The sequence below is a fragment of the Pinus tabuliformis genome, chromosome 1_2 (assembly GCF_031772625.1).
Source record: "Pinus tabuliformis cultivar Carrire ecotype Pingquan chromosome 1_2, CPIR1, whole genome shotgun sequence".
NCBI lineage: Eukaryota > Viridiplantae > Streptophyta > Pinopsida > Pinales > Pinaceae > Pinus > Pinus tabuliformis.
The window spans coordinates 998,048,454-998,065,565 of NC_142298.1; the positions used below are offsets into that span (position 1 = coordinate 998,048,454).

The 17,112-nt window shown below is 40.2% G+C and overlaps 1 pseudogene; it reads left to right on the forward strand.

The window, feature by feature from the left end:
* Positions 1-12,443: 12,443 nt before the first annotated feature.
* LOC149209426 (UDP-glucuronic acid decarboxylase 2 pseudogene) lies at positions 12,444-16,128 on the forward strand (annotated as a pseudogene).
* Positions 16,129-17,112: the final 984 nt, after the last annotated feature.

Sequence of the window (17,112 nt, forward strand, 5' to 3'; positions counted from 1 at the left end):
TACTCTTCCAGCATGGCGTCTACCCATGCGGGATCCTCCACAGCTTCCTCGAAAGAGGATGGCTCAGTCACAACACACTTGCTCATCAGAGCCATGTATCCAGTGTATCGATCAGGTGACTATCTCTACCTGCGTTGGGCTGTAGGTGGTCCTACAACTTTCTCTGCATCTTGAGCCAGTCGCTCAGCTTCTGTCAAGCGCTTTCGCCCTCTGATGGTTGGTGCTACATGAGTGGTCTCTTCCACTCCATGAACCTCGTCCTGTGGCTGATCCACATCCTAAAGCTCATCCTTAGGAACTAATAGCTCCTCATCTGCATGCAAGTGTAGCTCCCTCTCAAGCGAACACTTCATGGCTTTCTCCTCCTAAAATTTTATATCCCGTCGCACAATAGTTTTACCACTGTCTGGAAAATACACACGATAGTTGTGGGGCGTATCAGTGTACCTCACAAATATCCCAACCTCTGCAGCCGGCTCCAACTTCTTCCGGGCATCCTTCATCACATGCATGTAAATGTTAGCACCAAAAATCCTCAAATGAGAAAGATCAGGCTTCTTACCAGAATAAGACTCCTCAAGTGTACTCATGCCAAGTATCCTATGAGGACAACGGTTCTGCACATAAACTGTTGTATTGCATGCTTCCACCCACAAGTGAAGGGGTAGGCCCTGATCATGCAACATTGCCCGTGCAGCACCCACAATCATTCTGTTCTTCTGCTCAGCAACCCCGTTATGCTATGGGTTATGGGGAGCTATGAGCTCTCTACGAATCCCTTCTGCCTTGCAGAAATCCTTGAACTCGTTCGAGATGTATTCACCACCATTATCGCTCCTAAGAGCCTTCACCTTCTTCCCCGACTCCTTCTCGACCAGTGCTTTGAATTCACAAAACTTTGAATATGTCTCGCTCTTCTTCTGCATGAAGAAGATCCAGCACTTACGAGAGAAATCATCAACAAAAATCACATAATACCTGTGTTTTGCTGTCGAAGCAACTGAGAAAGGTCCACACACGTCTGTGTGAATTCTCTCAAGGATCGTCGCGGTGCGACTATCCTTCTCGTGAAAGGTGGCTTTCAAAAACTTCCCCAAAGTACACCCCTTGCACTGATCTGACTATGCAAGTGTGCCTTTAGGAAGCCCTGTAGTGATCTGCTGCAGTATCTTCAAGGCTCCATGGTGAAGGTGACCCAATCTCCTGTGCCACAACTCGCCATCATCCCGGCTCACCAATCCTTCTGCCTTGCCCGCCATTGTTGCGCATCCATCTACATGCAACTGATAAAGGTTCCTCACTCGAACCCCTATCTTCCGGGTCTCACCAGTTGTCTTGCTGCGCAGGAAAGCCTTTCCCTCGCTGAAAACAACATCATACCCCTTGTCTTCTAACATCGCCACTGAGATGAGATTCTTCGTCAATCTTGGAACATGCATGACTTCCTTCAATACGAAGGGTTTACTAGACTCCCTCTCAAAGGAAATGGTACTGATACCGGTCGCACTGTATCTACCATCATCGCCCATCTTGATGTGCACTCCAAGATCTTTGTCCTCGAGATCAGAGAACAAATCTCTATCTCCCGTCATGTGAAAAGACGCATCACTGTCCAAGAACCACATTGATCCCATCACACTTGAAACCAAGCATGCGATCAATGAAAAATCAAGCTCAAACTATGAGGCTAGAGCCTCTCCTGCTAAAGATCTAGCAGCCTGCTTGTTCTTCTTCTTCTGCGGACAATTAGTGGCATAGTGTCCGTGCTGGTGATAGTGAAAACACTTCGCCTTGGACATTTCCTACTTCTTGCCTTTCGCACCAGACTGAGAAGCTTTCTTGCTCTTCCCTTTCCTTGCTTTGGTAGCCAAAGCGCAATTCTCTTCATCAGATACCTTTGATAAAGATCCATTCTCATCTTTATTGTTTCTGAGTTTATCCTTGAGTGCCAGGTCGCTCTTGCTTTGGAATAACATTTGCAATATGTTGAAAGACATTTCAACAACACTGCTACAAATTCGATTTCCACCAGCTCCAAACTCAACTGCCTCCGATCTAGAATTCGTGAGAACACAATATTTCTCGTACAGAGATTGACTGTATGGGCATTCAACAGATATCTCACCTTCCAAAGGAAGGATGAATCCAGAGGCTACCTGGCTCGATTACAGACTCTACCTGAAGAAATAGAATGTAAACACTTCCTGAATAATAGATCTGATGATCAACAGATCTGATACCATGTAGAAATTTTGAATAATTTAACACATATTCAACAGAGATTATCCTGATCATGTACTATTGCAGAATACATACACAATACATAAGCTCCTCTACGTTGATCATCAATATAGAAGCATCAATAACAATAAAACATCAAGAGCATTCACACATTAACACAGTATGTAACCCAGGGAAAGCTTCTCGCTAAAAACCCCACACTATCTGTATATTAATGATTGAGACCATGTAACATTACAAAGTACAATGCTTATCACAAGCAATCCAGTACCAGCTCCACCTGTTACACACAATACAGCTAAGATCTGATCTCCAAATCTATTCCACTGCTTGCCTGCCTCCACTGCTCAATACCTGCTCAAGAATGAATGAGAATGGTCTACCAAACTCCTATTTCACCTATAAAGAATCACTCACAATGTGTAAGACGTGAGCAGAAGCTACAAACTGGGCAAATACATGAGCAAACTCATTGGCATACTCAATCCCTTGATTGTGCAAGATCTGATGCACAACTATAGTCACAACTGATAGCAATCTGATTCTCTAACACCTTTCCCTGCTGAACTGAAAATTCACTGACATGCAACTGAGTTAACTGATGTATTGTATAGTTGTATTATGGGTTAATAATCAGTTTAACAACTCATCATTAGTCTATCTGCAGTTAGACTAACTACAACTAGTTTAACCAAGTCAAACTGAACACAACTCCATCAACTCCACAATCAACTCCACCAAACTCAACTGATTGAGTTCTAACTGAAGTCATGCATGCAACAACTCAACTGACTCATAAGAAAAGCATACTTCCTTCTAACAGCTGCATGGGCCACATCTGTAGCTCAAACTGAAGTGCTCCAAGAGAATAAGATCAAGTTTATAGTCCAAATATTATTATGAGACAATAATATTTGACTTTTCTATTTTTGACATCCAGTCTAAAAATAGACTTTGATCACCCACACTTTGGTCACCCACATTGTGATCACTCACACTGTGATCACCCACACTGTGATCATCCACACTGTGATCATCTACACTGTGATCAAAAATAGAACTTGCGCCATAATTTGCCTGCGGGCCCACTTAGTGAAGGCGACTCTTTTCACTAAGCTCCATCATCTTGTTGCAATCTCAACAGTATATGGAAGAAAATGTAGGGTGCCTACCAATTAGAATAATCCTGATGATAAGTTGGTATTAGGACCCGAGATGCTCGTTGAAATGGAGCAAATAGTTAAAAAGGTGCATTAAAACTTAAAGGCTACCCAAGATAGGCAAAATATTTATGTAGACAAGAAGAGGACCTACCAAGAGTTTTAGGTGGGAGACCATGTTTACTTACAGGTTAAGCCTAAAATAAGCACACTCTAGTGGGTCAGATGCGTTAAATTGGCATCCAGATACTGTGGGCCCTTCCAAATTATGGAAATAATTGAACCAGTGGCTTACTAGCTAACACTACCTACCCACATCAGGATTCCTGATGTGTTCCATGTATCATTATTAAAAAAAATATGTTTACGATCCTAGACATGTGATTAAGTGGAAAGATATGCAGGTTGAATCAGATGGAGAATCGTTGGTAGAACCTCTGCGCATTCTAGAGTAGAGAGGAACAACGCTACATAGGCGAGCTATCACCCAGGTTAAAGTGAAATCGAAGCACTTCATTCGAGACGAAGCTACCTGGGAAGATAAAGAATTCATGCGATAGGCATATCCAAACTTGATTAAACAGTTTGAAATAAACACAAGGGATGGTGTTTCATCTGAGGGGGGGAAGATGTGACACCCGTAAGATTTTCATGAATTCATGTTATAATTTTAACATTATTTACTTCTTTTATGAACTCTGGGAACTAACTACACTCTAAGTGGAAGACCAAATAAATGTAGTAACTCAGACTTGGTCAAGTTCTTAAATATTAAAAGAAAGTTTTTAATATATATAACTAAATAAAGAAAACTCTCTAGATAGTTAGGTCAGTTAGATCTCTTTCCCTCTTAGAAAAAGGGTAGTTCCAAGGAAGGAAGATTCTTTTTTGGAGGAGAAAGGAGCCTGGAAAAAGAGAGAGAGAAGGAAGAGGAAACCACAACCTGACACAGGACGTTGTGTAGGTGAGCAGAATACTATTGTTTCTGAGGAGTTCCTAAGCTAGACTTGGCCAGTGGAACCCCTGAAGAATCCTTGCAAGTTGGGACTCTAAACTGGACCAAGGGTCTTGAGGGTTGGAGACTAGACACCTCAGGATTAAAGCCTATACTGTCCAGATGAGTGGAAGCTCAGTGGGAGACTGTATGTCATTTCCAACCTAGTGGTTTAGAGGAGAGACTTCCTAATTCTGGTTGGTATAGATAGTGTTTTTACATCAATGTAGTTGTTATGTTTTCTTTTTGTAGATTTGTACTTATGACTAAGTAAATAAAAGAAATCAAATAGTAAATATTTATGTTTAAGGACAAAAGTAGAACAATAAATCTTTATACACGAAATAACTGTGTAGAGTTATCTCATAACATCATTTATGTTTAGTGTTTTATTATAAAGAAAGAGAATAGAATTGAAATAAAGGGTATGTTTTCGTTTCTCATTATTAAAGAAAATCACATTTCTTATGCAAGATTAGTCCTGTACAGTGTCATATAACAAAGAGAAGAAAAATGGAATAAGTAATTACTTTCTTATATTTCCTGATGAATTAGTCAATAACCTGTGCAAGGACATATTTCGCATATATGTAATCAAGAAAGGGTTCAACATTGTCCATCTATGCTTATTTAGACTAAAACATTTACCATGGAAAATGAATGAGTTTCAGGAACAAGAAAGGAAGGTTGTTGGAAATCATTGAGAAATACAAATAGATTATCAGTATCACCTTGGTAGTGAGTAGGATTGGAAACCCAAGTTCCATAAACAACTCAATGCATGTAGAACAGTTATTGGGTAACTAGATAACCCAAGAAAAGAAATATAAGTTCTAGTAAAACATTTGGGCCAATAGAGGATAGCTTGAAAGGAGACGAGAAACATACCTTTTGAGAATACTGTGCATATAAATAAAACTCACCCGTACCAAAATGATTTTTGAAAACAACTGTATATTTTTTTGTTTGCACACAATAGAACGACATAATATATTAATGGGTGCGAGTCCAGAGGAAAATGTAATGTGGTAATGAGGTAACGAGCATACTAAGTTTGTGGGTGTGTAATACACTAGTTGCCAGTAATTATGATAGACCAACCCATTAAGACAAAATCCATACACATAAAGTATTTAAATTACAGTCGAGGCCTTTTGAAGCTTAGAAAGTCGAGAACAAAAGAGAAATGCACCCCTTTCATTCAAAATTATGGAGGTTGTATTAATAAAACTTCTTGATTAGAGTCATAAAATAAGCCTACGGTATATAACAAATCCAAAATTCCTAAGACCTGGAGAAGTTGAAAATAATTAATATTATTTTGTATTAATGGAGAAAATGGTTACATGGTTGTAATGTATCTCCCTAGTTTAGGATTAGTTCCTAGAGTTTAGGGGTTTGGTTGCAACTTCCTAATTCCTAGTATTGTATTTAATGATGTAATCTTTCATTGATGAATAATAGAGTGTACGAGAGTGATCTCTCTGTTCTGAGTGTAGTCTCCAGGTGTAGGCCTCACCTGTGAGCTACATCTCCTTCATTTTCAATTCTGTTCACATTTTATCTTGGTATCAGAGCTCAGATTGGGTGAGCCTGATCTTGTATCACCTCTTGTGACTGAAGTGCCTTTGTGGCCAACTTGCCTTGTGGCAGAATTGCCTGTGTGGTTTGAGGTGCCTCTGTGGCCGCGTGTACACAAGAGCTTTGTGCTCAATTGAGCAGGTGGACTGCAGAACACCTGGCTCGGACTCGGATGTTTTTTTTTTCTCTGAGTAGAAGGGAATTGGCACGCTTTTCGCGCTGACAGTAGCGCCAGGAAGCGGAATTGGCGTGGATGTTCGGCTATTAATCGCGCCAGAGCGCCAAATTACCCGATTGGCGTGGAAAATCATGGAAAAATCGTGCCAGCAAATTTTACTCTAAGCGATTTTTTCTTGGCGTGGATTTTTCGCTCGGGAACGCGCCAATCCGCTCGGGGACACGCCAATCCACCTTCAAGGAGATCTGCAGGAAGCCTCATCTTCGTTTGGTGATTTGCGAAGGGAGCAGAATGGAGAAGTTGCAGATCTATCCGGGAGAGGCAGATCGGATGAGTTTTGATCAAATCGATTTTTTGGCTGCATTGATAAACGGTGAATTTGCTCATCGAAGAGGAATTGATCTTGCTGAGTTGTCAGATATTGTCAGATTTGAATCAGTGAGTAGATCACGAGATCAGCAGATTGGACTTGCCCGGTGGAGGCGTATTGATGTTCCTGATCTACTTGGTGGCAGCAGATCGGACTTTCCTAGTGGTGGCACATTGGAGTTCCAGATTTGTTCGGTGGAAGCAGATCGGACTTGCCCGGTGGTGGCGCATTGGAGTTCTGGATCTGTTCGGTGGTAGCAGATCGGACTTGCCCGGTGGTGGCTCATTGAAGACTGATTCATCAGAGGATCAGAAATTTATCAGTTCAATATGAATAACAGTGATGAGTAGTCTCTTAAGCAAGAAAAGACGTGGTCTATTATCAGGCCAGTAGATTATTTGCTCAGGGAGCAACGATTACTATTAATTTTGATAGGAATTGCCATCACATCGACTTTCTTTATCCTTCAGCATGGTTTTTTGGCTTCTAATGTTAATGAAAATGGAAGGTTTGTGCCCAACAAACCTCATCGGGTTGTTTATTGTTGGCATTATGATTCAAGTGTTGTCCTTGATGGCAACTCACTCAGAGGTTGGTACAGATACTCAGAAGTTGGTTCAGGTGATGGCAACTTACTCAGAAGACAGATCCTAGTACAGCTTGCCAAGGAAGTTCATACACGCAGGTTTGTTAAGCCCAAGTCGCGTGTACACGCAGGTTGGCTTCAGAAAAAGCGCGTGTATGTGGAAAAGCACCTTTGGTCCATGGCGGTTAGTCCTTGGAAGTTGTGCCTATGGTTTCGGACCATTGTATCTCGACGGGCGTGTCGATCCCTAGTTTTGAAGTTGATGGTATTGTGTTTCTATGGTTTTGGCTCTTGGTATTGAACAAGGCCTAAGGCTATATAAGGAGAAGATCACTAGGCAAAGAGTAAGCGTGTGTGGGTGTCTGACGCAGTGAGAGGATCTGGTATTGCTGGTTATCTGTTCGGGACGCTTGGCAAGGGTCGGATCTGACAGCAAAGGCAGAAGTAATCATTTCTAGATCTGCACGCGGGTTGCCTTTGGAGAAAGCGCGTATACACGCGGTTTTGGTACAGTGAAGTAGCGTATGCATGATAAGGGTTGATATTTCAGGTTGTTGCTGATTCTGGTGGTTGTTGCAGAGTTCTAGATTCTGGTTTGGGTTCTGTGTTCTTGATGACAGGGTTTCAGTGATTCGGTATTGGGTTGTTTAATGAATTATGATGCAAGTATAAGTTGATGATTGTATTGCGGTAATGTTTGCTTTGTACTCTTGGATCCAGTCTGAAAATTGATGAAACGTGGTCCCTGAAGGTTGTAGGGTCAGCACCTACGTACTAGTAAATGGATCAGCTAGTACAAGAGCTGAGGGGGTTGTAGCTCCCTTCCAAAAGTAGTTGGAAAACGAGAGAGAGGGTTGTAGCCCTCTGCAGGTTGTAGCCTGCATACTGGTAAAGGACTGCACCAGTATATTGTAAAAGAAGTTTCTCATTAAAGAAGAAAGAGACGAATTGCAGCAGGTGGTTTTCACCCACATTGGGTTTCCACCTTATATCATGGTGTTCATGTGTGTGGCTCTTGTGTGATGTTCTGTTCTGTTATACTGCACCTGTTTACTGCTAAATTGCTTAATAATGTTCTGATGCATTTACTGAAGATAAGATTAACTGAATCATAAGATATCTGCATATACGCTAGTTGCTTTAGACATAGTCGCGTGTACACGCGGGTTCACTTAACTGAAGTCGCGTATATGTTTCTGAGTATGAAATTGAAAAGGTTTTATTGATCTGATAATACTGATTCACCCCCCCTCTCAGTATTATTTCCAACAATTGGTATCAGAGCAGGTCCTTCAGAGGAAGCTTGATCGCTTGAAGGAAAAGATCCATCAAAATGGCTAATCCAGAAAGAGAGGCACACATCAGGCCACCAGTCTTTGACGGGAACAATTTTACTCACTGGAAGATAAGAACCACTGCATATCTACAGTCTCTTGGAGCAGAAGTTTGGGGACTCATAGAAGGAGGATACAAATTCCCATCAGCAACTCCTACAGATCCAGCAGAGAAAAAGCAATATGAGCTCAATGCCAAAGTAGTTAATGTCCTATTGAGTACTTTGACTCAATCAGAATTTATGAAGATCATGCATCTCAAATCAGCTAAGGAAATATGGGACAAAATCGTTACAAGCTACGAAGGAGATGATCAGGTAAAAATAGCGAAGCTTCAAACTCTCAGAATCCGGTATGAAACTCTTAAGATGCGAAGTAATGAAAGCGTAGCTAATTATTTCCTGCGTATGGATGAGATTGTGAATTGTATGAGGGATCTGGGTGAAGAATTTGAGGAAGTTGTCTTAGTTCAAAAGGTTTTGAGATCTCTGTCTACTAAATTTGATTCTAAAGTATCTGCCATAGAAGAAAAGGAGAATGTGCGAAAAATTACCATGTCACAGCTTCACGGGATCTTAACTGCTTTTGAAATGCGACTAGAGGTACCACCAGAGGCCGCATTCGAAGTGTCAGAGGAAGAAGATGAGGTAAATTTTGTCAAGAATCTTGAACGGGGAACTGGACGGTTCAAAGATAAGCTGCCTTTCAAATGTTTTCTATGTGGTAGAGTTGGTCACTATGCTGCTAGATGTCCTCATAACAAAGAAAGGATATATGAAGAAGATGGTAGAAGCTATTATTCCCATATTAAAAGTTCATTTAATGATAGTGAAGATATTAGAAGTCTCATGGCGCACAAGAAGAAGAATGCTTCATCCAATGATAGCGAGGATATTAAAAGTCTCATGGCACATGAAGAGAAGAATGCAGAAACTGAAGAAGCTACCAAATTAAAAGAACTATTGGAAACAGAAACCAGGGTAAGGGAGAAATTGCAGGATATAGCAAAAGATCAGAGCACAACTATTCAGAGACTTGAATCAAAGATCCTCTCTCTAAAAGAAGATCTTGAAGATCAAGAACATGAAGTGATCAAACTAAAGCGACAAGTAGAAGAAGGGAGAAAAGTTGAAGAAGACCTAAGGAAGCAGTATCTGAAAAAGGAAGAACAACATCAAGTTGAGGTAAATATCTTGAAAGGTAAACTAGAAGAAAAGGATAAGCTTTTACGATTTCAAGATAGTTCTAAAGTCTTGGATGATATTCTTAATAGTCAAAGATCTCCTGCTATCAAGACTGGTCTTGGTTTTCATGAATATGTTGAAGGTGAATCTAGTTCACAAGGTGAGACAAGAAACTCTAATGAGAAATCTGAAATGCTCAAGGAACAACCAAGAAAAGAAATTCCTCAAGGAAGATCCTTTACTCCTAACTATGGACGTGATAGACGATTATTTCCTCCGCTAAATAAAGTTGAATGTTATGTATGTCATAATCGTGGACATGTTGCAGCCAGATGCAGAAGTAGAATGGTTCAAGAAAGATCATCTCATCCCAGGTATTTCAGAGGGTATTGCTTTGCCTGTAATGCATATGGACACAAAGCAATTGATTGTGATAGAAGGAACATGAAAAATATAAGGTGTTATACATGCAACAACTATGGGCATAAAGCAAGGGAATGCAGAAGCAGATTTCAAAATTCAAGACAAGGGGACCATACATCATCACAGTTGCAGGAATTGAAGAAGACAGAGACAGAAAGGTGTGGGACAACTCAGTCAGCTGACATAACAGACACAGGGGAATCTGAAAGTGATGAGATTCAGTATTCCATCCTGCATACGCTGAGATAATGAAGACAAGTCGCGTATATACGCGAGTTACATGCTGCAAAGTCGCGTATATGGAGAAAGGGCAGCAGAACAGATGGTTATATGGAGAAAGGGCAGCAGAACAGACCCAGGTTCAGTCATGGTTGGCTCAGGCTCAGGGGGAGCAGAACAGACTCAGGAAATGGTTCAGACATGGTTGGCTCACTCTCAGGGGGAGAATATTCTTCAAATAATGCATTGTTGGCATTATGGTTAGAAGTTGTTGATAAAGTCTATGAAGATAAATGATACATCTTACTGTTTAGGAATGGTATTGCAGGCTGATGCTTATATCATGATGCTGTTGGTGGCTTTCATAAGTCTTGGTCTAGATATTTCGTCTCTATGTCATGTATCTCTTGTGATATCTCTTTTATGGTGTCAAGGTCATGTAACGGCCTATGTTGGTTTCCCCACTATGCCTGGGATGAATGATGAATGTATGTTGAGTCTTTTGGTGATAGGAAGGTCTTCTATAATGTATAAGTCCTTGTTCTTCTTGAAGAACATCTTTTGCAGATCTTGCCTACAGTCAAGGGGAGCATGAACAGCACAATTCAGCAAGAGCAGGATGGATAGATTGGTACACTTTGGCATTCACAAAGGGGGAGCATAGTTGGAGATTTCAGCAAGTACTCAGGGGGAGTATGGACAGCAGAAGGTATACCAAAGAAGAGAATATCTTGGTCCGCCCTTTGCCCTTGATGTCAAAGGGGGAGAGTGACTTGGTGTAGTGGTTGCCATCAAGTCCAAAGGGGGAGATTGTTGGCATTATGATTCAAGTGTTGTCCTTGATGGCAACTCACTCAGAGGTTGGTACAGATACTCAGAAGTTGGTTCAGGTGATGGCAACTTACTCAGAAGACAGATCCTAGTACAGCTTGCCAAGGAAGTTCATACACGCAGGTTTGTTAAGCCCAAGTCGCGTGTACACGCAGGTTGGCTTCAGAAAAAGCACGTGTATGTGGAAAAGCACCTTTGGTCCATGGCGGTTAGTCCTTGGAAGTTGTGCCTATGGTTTCGGACCATTGTATCTCGACGGGCGTGTCGATCCCTAGTTTTGAAGTTGATGGTATTGTGTTTCTATGGTTTTGGCTCTTGGTATTGAACAAGGCCTAAGGCTATATAAGGAGAAGATCACTAGGCAAAGAGTAAGCGCGTGTGGGTGTCTGACGCAGTGAGAGGATCTGGTATTGCTGGTTATCTGTTCGGGACGCTTGGCAAGGGTCGGATCTGACAGCAAAGGCAGAAGTAATCATTTCTAGATCTGCACGCGGGTTGCCTTTGGAGAAAGCGCGTATACACGCGGTTTTGGTACAGTGAAGTAGCGTATGCATGATAAGGGTTGATATTTCAGGTTGTTGCTGATTCTGGTGGTTGTTGCAGAGTTCTAGATTCTGGTTTGGGTTCTGTGTTCTTGATGACAGGGTTTCAGTGATTCGGTATTGGGTTGTTTAATGAATTATGATGCAAGTATAAGTTGATGATTGTATTGTGGTAATGTTTGCTTTGTACTCTTGGATCCAGTCTGAAAATTGATGAAACGTGGTCCCTGAAGGTTGTAGGGTCAGCACCTACGTACTAGTAAATGGATCAGCTAGTACAAGAGCTGAGGGGGTTGTAGCTCCCTTCCAAAAGTAGTTGGAAAACGAGAGAGAGGGTTGTAGCCCTCTGCAGGTTGTAGCCTGCATACTGGTAAAGGACTGCACCAGTATATTGTAAAAGAAGTTTCTCATTAAAGAAGAAAGAGACGAATTGCAGCAGGTGGTTTTCACCCACATTGGGTTTCCACCTTATATCATGGTGTTCATGTGTGTGGCTCTTGTGTGATGTTCTGTTCTGTTATACTGCACCTGTTTACTGCTAAATTGCTTAATAATGTTCTGATGCATTTACTGAAGATAAGATTAACTGAATCATAAGATATCTGCATATACGCTAGTTGCTTTAGACATAGTCGCGTGTACACGCGGGTTCACTTAACTGAAGTCGCGTATATGTTTCTGAGTATGAAATTGAAAAGGTTTTATTGATCTGATAATACTGATTCACCCCCCCTCTCAGTATTATTTCCAACATTTATGAGACGCCTGTTTCTCGGTGTGCTCAGTATCATTTGGGTTCGATGGTGAATTCGGGGGCTAAAGTGCTCCTAGGTTTGAAGAGAAAGTCCCTGCGAGTTGTCGTGACGGGTGGAGCTGGCTTTGTTGGCAGTCATTTACTTGACAGGCTCATGGCAAGAGGCGACAGTGTTATTGCTGTCGACAATTTCTTCACAGGAAGGAAGGAGAATGCTGAGGTGCGGATTGCTCGAATTTTCAATACATACGGTTCGCGAATGTGCCGTGATGATGGTCGCGTTGCAAGTAATTTTGTTGCTCAGGCTTTGCGCAAGGAGCCTTTGACAGTCTATGGAAATGGGGAACAGACACGAAGCTTCCAGTTCATTTCTGATCTGGTTGAAGGCCTTATGCGACTTATGGAGGGCGAACATGTTGGTCCTTTCAATCTTGGGAATCCTGGGGAATTTACAATGTCAGAACTAGAACAGATTGAAGAAGGAAAGGATGACTCTAACAGTGATTGGCACATTCCATTGCTAATGGGAGAAAACAGTAAGGAAGATGAAGAGCAGGAGCAGAAACAAGAAGAGCAGAAAGAAGAACAGGAAAAAGGTGATAAAGCAAGCCCATTTAGAGCTGACAAATTTGAGGTAAGTCCCCTACCAAGGAGATCTGGTAGGAAGACTCAATTACCATTAAAATTGAAAGACTATGCATTAATGTCAAAGTTTTTAAACATTGTAGAACCTGCAAATTATGAGGAAGCAAGTAAATCTGATGTATGGAGGGCTGCAATGTATGAGGAAATAGAATCAATAAATATAAACTGTACTTTGGACTTGGTTGAATTGCCTAAAGTTAAAACCCCCATAGGATGCAAATGGCTGTATAAACCAAAAATGAATGCAGATGGGAGTATAGAGAAACCTGAAACTAGACTGGTAGCAAAGGGTTACTTACAGCAAGAGGGAATAGATTTCGATGACACCTTTGCTCCTGTAGCCGAATTAAACACCATTAGAATGCTAATTTACTTAGCAACAAAACACAAATGGCAGCTACACCAGCTAGAGGTTAAGTCTGCATTTCTGAATGATGACTTGAAGGAAGAAATTTATTTAGTACAGCCTGAAGGTTTTGTGAAAAAGGGACAGGAACATCTTGTGTGTAAATTGAAAAAGGTACTTTATGGTTTAAAACAGGCACCCAGGTCGTGGTATGAGAAAACTGACTCATTTTTTGTACAACATGGCTTTCATAGGAGCTTGAATGATCCAAATCTGTATACCAAGTTTAATAAACAGAGGCAAATTAGTTTGATTTCTTTGTATGTAGACGATATGATTGTAACAGGGAATGCTAACAATCTGATCAAAGAAATCAGATGTCACAAGTGTATGAGATGGAAAGACTCTGGACAAACCTTTCTTACTCAAGGAAAGTATGCCAGAAGCTTGCTAGAAAGGTTTAGAATGGTTATTCTAGCAGGTTTTCCAGATTCTAATTGGGCAGGTAACTTGGATGATCGAAGATCTATCAGAGGTTACGCATTCAGCATAGGATCCGGGGTCATAGCATGGAGCAACAAGAAGCAGAGTACTGTAGCTTTGTCTTTGTGTGAAGCTGAGTATCAAGCATTGTGTGCAGCAACGTGTAAAGCAATCTGGTTGAGAAGGCTTCTCAAAGATGCAGGAAAAGAACAGAAGAATCCCACTTCCATCAAAAGTGACAACCAGAGCACCATTAAATTGGCATACAATCCAGTGTTTCACAAAAACACCAAACATATATACACTCAGTTCCATTTTGTCAGAGAGAAGATACAGTCAAAAGAAATTACAGTTTAATATTGTAAAACTTGTGACAATTTGGCTGATATTTTTACAAAGCCACTTGCACGTGTGAAGTTTGAATTGTTTAGAAGGATGCTAGGAGTCTAGGACAACCCTTTCTCCATTAAGGGGGGGAGTTGAAAATAATTAATATTATTTTGTATTAATGGAGAAAATGGTTACATAGTTGTAACGTATCTCCCTAGTTTAGGATTAGTTCCTAGAGTTTAGGGGTTTGGTTGCAACTTCCTAATTCCTAGTATTGTATTTAATGATGTAATCTTTCATTGATGAATAATAGAGTGTACGAGAGTGATCTCTCTGTTCTGAGTGTAGTCTCCAGGTGTAGGCCTCACCTGTGAGCTACATCTCCTTCATTTTCAATTCTGTTCACATTTTATCTGGAGAAGCACCATGCTATCTATGCACAAAAATAACTCCATACACTTTCATAAATACAGTCTCTATAATTTAATGTCGAAAATCCAAAACACACAGAATCATTTGAGTGGGAATTCATGACTCGATTAACCCTAAGGCCACCCTTTAGAAAAAGCTCCATTCGACCTCAGAGGGGGTGTCCGAGTGGATTTCATAATATAAACCCCGCTTTGCTGCAGAACCCAAAAGGGCAACAAGCCTAAACCCTTGTATCGACCCAGAGAGGAAGCAATAAGAACCTAGAAATAATTATACAATCCACATCAGAGAATCTAAGCGTTAAACCCATTGCCAAGGGAGTCGTAAAAGGGAGAAAACTTGATAAAAAGAAACAACTCGTTAAAACCCAGAACATGTATATTGTGCATGTTATTTTATAATTGGTTAAGGTAGAAACTGAAGCAGTGAACTGAAGGGGATTACCTGTGGTGGGTGGGGCTATAATTTTTGACCAACATCGAACCTGAGAAATAACTCCATTAAACCCTATGTCAAAAATCATTAGCAAAGGAACAAATTTCTGTTAAAAAAAATTTGTGTCCGGGTTACCTTGAAGAAATCATCGGGGGTCTACCAACTCCTAGGAGGTATCTCCATCGCTGAAGAAAGAGAAGAGCCTCCAGGGACAAAGGACAGTTAGTTATAGTGTTCCTAAATGATGGACATTGGAAGAAAAATAAAATATGACACAAACATTAGGAATTAACCCTAAGAAGTACCATTTCTGTCTGAGAAATGAAGGGGCAGTGGGAAAGGCATATTGCTTGCTAGAGGAGAACCTTGAAGACACATCTAGTAACCTAGAGGACACACTCAGCCTTGCGAAAGGAGGAATGAGTTGCAGAGCCGGAGTCCTAGCATGGCCAAGAGGAATGACTATTTTTTTTTCTGGTTAGGGTAAAAATGATTGTATTAGTGGAAACCAAGGGAGCTTCCATCCATGGCTACAAATGTTACAAGTGAACTGAGGATGTGGCTCAAAATGCCTCGAGAGAAAAAAAACAATAACAGTGTACATTAAAGTTTAATGAAAGAATAAATGGTGGTATTGTTAACGATCTCAGATTAACATTGTGAATTGATATGACCTAGGGATCTGAGTTAGGGTGTATCAAATAACTCCCGCAATAAATATTCTTTAATTGCCATAATTAAGTGGATACAATATTTGTGGTAAATGTGTTGGTAAATCATTCAACATGTTGACCTTACGATTTTTTATTTTCTGAGTTGATTCTTATGGTGTAGGTGTATGTTACGGTGAGATTGGTGTGTATATGAAAATTAAAGTCGTGATCAAAAACTTTGAAGCCAAAAGGTATAGTAGTTCATGCTATTTGATAAATAATTGTTTTACTTCTTTTTACTCTAAGTCTAATGCATTATAAATAAGTAGTTCTTCTGATGCATTATATTGGTGAATAAAATGAGGTTCAGAGTCACCCCAAGCAATGGAAGTGTGGCCAATCCTTGATTTATTAATATTAATATTTTAGATCTTCTAGCCACCAGTTCAGGATTTGATAGTGTGCTTATATTGCTCAACATTCACGAGATATATTGAATATGTACCAAGCTATCTACTTTAATAATATATTACAAACATTCCATGAAAATTCTTTGAAATTGTGCTTTAAATAACATCCATAGTGTTCATTATGGTAACACTATAAATTAAGTGCAACCATGAAAATATTCACATCGATTGTTATCTATTTTTATTATTGTAAATATTATTTCTATTTTTATTATTGTAATATTATTGACATTGAGTGTAAATATTATTGTATTTCTATTTGAGAAATAAATATATTCACATTGACTGTTATCTACAATTTTTAACAATTTCACTCTGCACTTTTGGAGCAAAAAGGGAAGCAAAGAACCAATTTAAATATCACCTAACAATCTAGCGAAAAATAGTGAGCTCAAAGGAGAAACTTGAAAGGTAGAAATTTACTTGAATATAATGTTCAACTATATCAACTATATATAATGTTCGAAGAATGATTTTTTTTAAAGGAGAAACTTGAATATAATGTTCTATGTTTGGCAGACCTTTCTTTACTTAATGGATTTATATGGACATTTTTCCTTCTTTACTCAATATACCCTTCTTTTCTTAATGGATTTATATGGACACTTGTCCTTTCTCGTCATGCATAGATTTCCAATTACATCACCCTTTGCTTGAATCTCATTGATTTGGGTAGAACTCCTGGATTCAAGGTTGCATCAAAGTGACTAATTCCTAAGAAATTGCTTTCGTCAGGTTGATGATAAAAGACGAAGGGCCAGTTGCTCACCAAGATTACCAAAATGTGGAGGTATCTCAGTGGTCAAAAAATTCATTCTCGGGACATGTTTTTAGCCAATCCAACTCCAATAAAATGTTTCCTACCAGATTGAGGTCTAGGGCCTCCAAATGTTTACATGCAGTATGAAACCGATGAGACTC